This window comes from Centruroides sculpturatus, unplaced genomic scaffold (genome assembly GCF_000671375.1).
Source record: "Centruroides sculpturatus isolate CEXI.00-Female unplaced genomic scaffold, Cexi_2.0 scaffold12, whole genome shotgun sequence".
NCBI lineage: Eukaryota > Metazoa > Arthropoda > Arachnida > Scorpiones > Buthidae > Centruroides > Centruroides sculpturatus.
Window position 1 is genome coordinate 820253 of NW_019384438.1, and position 2347 is coordinate 822599.

Below are 2347 nucleotides of genomic sequence, written 5' to 3' on the forward strand. Positions count from 1 at the left end.
CTTAAAAGACCAGAACGAAGAAAAGCGACCAATCGGAATGGGCTGTCTGGAACAGAAAATAATAAAAACTCCGAATTTCAAGGACGTGACGGCTTCTTCTCCAAGTGTTGGGTCATTTATTGTGTATGTGTCTTGTGCATATCCTCGTCTCCGTCTCCCTTCCTAGGATCGTCATCTTCCCATCATCGGAAGTCAGAGGGAGACATCAAACCAAGGACACTTCGTCATTTGGTACTATCTTGGAAAGGAGAGGAAGATCTAGAAGCCATCACCGAGTTATAACTTCCAAACTGCGAAATAGCGTAAAATAAACGGTTTGTTGTAACCGTCGAGATCTCAGTAATGATCGCATTCACATACGACTCTTTCCACTCTTCTCTTCATTCGGACCTCGTACTCTCCTATCGGCAGCTTATAAATACAATAGTAAAGAAAATTTCCATAAACTAAATCTTATCAGAATAATAAGTGAACTCTGAATGACACTTTCAACATAAGTTTGAATGATAGCAATAGCAAATTTATTTAAAATAAACTGAACATATTTTAGAACTTGATAGCCTCCAGGTGCTGAAAAGTTTGGAACTATATAAAACATTTTCGAATGTTATCCTTTAAGGTAGTTTTTAAACGTCAATAATTTAATAAAACAGACCATTGTTCTTAGTAATCTTCGTTATTATTTGTAGAATATCATTATTTTGTTACATTTTCGAATCCATTTCTGTAAAAATAGTCATTTTGGACAATTTCAGTTATCTATTAGGAGTTCCTCAGTTTTAAACAGAACGACATGTTTTTCCAAAAATTGGGAAAACTTATAAATTAATACGTTTATTAGCGAGTTGGGAATGACTTATAAAAGTTAAAAGTAACTTTTTAAAGTTACTTTTAACTTTTATATTATACGAAAAATTTTATTTTATTTTCTTATGTATCAACTCGTTTTAAAAATTTAAGACACAACTTTTCCATTTCGTATTGCAGAATTTTCAATTATCAAAGCGAGTTTTAATATACTCGTATATATATTTAAATACTTTTATGTTCAAATACTTGAAATTTGAAGCAGATGCCANTTATGCTCCATTGCAATTACTATTTAAAAATAAAATCGGGGCTGTTACAGCCCCGATTTTAGAAAGAGAATACTATAGAAAGAGAAAAGTCATTCTGAATGCATCTATTTTATTTGCAAAATTTAATACTTCTTACGTTGACTGTATATTAATCGGATAAACAAAAAATCAGGTAATAATATTAAACAGAAATACAGTACAGAATATTTATAGCAGAAAAAAACAAATCCAAACAACGCATATTCATTGCAGATAAGTAACAATTTCTTATATTTATTCTTTGCACTACTAACTCGTAAGTGTTAATGGCTACATGTCCCGATCTCTAATTGGATTATATATAATATCAAATCTCACAGATAATCCGATTAAATGCCGATTAATTGATATTATATAACATGTGATCAGGGTATTTCTATTCTTTGCACTATGGCTATCAGAACTGCTAGTCAGAATTTATATAAAATCACAAAAAAACAAATGTTTCTATTAACATTAAACATTGAAAAACATTATAACTTATACAGTAAAGCCTGTGAAATCGGAAACGCACGGTACATAGCCTAATATTTTTTTCGGTTTGACAGGTTTTGAACAGATTTTTTAACATCTGTACCGAATAATTTTTTCCCGTTTAAACAGGTTTCCCTTTTATTCGGGTTCCATTTTCAATAGGTTTGAATGCATGTTACCGCTAAAGCTCGAAATCCGTTAATGTGCACATTACATAGTTAATCTGCACATTAACTAGGGTGATCCGTTAAAGTTGCTAAAATTGTTCTATNAAATACCTACTTTCAATTCACATACTTTGCACAAAGGAGAAGGGCCTCGCAAAGATCTGTCGCCCGGAGCCTCGCAATGGTTAAGGCCGCCTCTGATTGTAAATTCTAATGAGTAAAATTTTCATCAAATCTGACCCCACTCGAGTAGAGGAGGGTCGTGTGTGGTAACACACGACCCTCCTCTACTCCCTATTCTATTCGCTTGTGCCAAGAAATATAGGTGGCGTATGAGTTGACCAAAATGGCTGCCACAAAGGGTATAGCGTGCGTGGCAATATACGAGAGTTACATGTGTGTTGTCTTTTTAATGTATTTTCTCTCTGTAGTCAAAACGTTTTATTCGCATTTGTGTCCGACATTAATCCTGACAACTACGAAATCGATTTCGTAGTTGTTTAAGTCATGATGATTACACCTTATGACATTTTAGAATATGTGGGTGATCGGAAGATGGAACTTTGAAACTTGCGCTCATATTTTCCA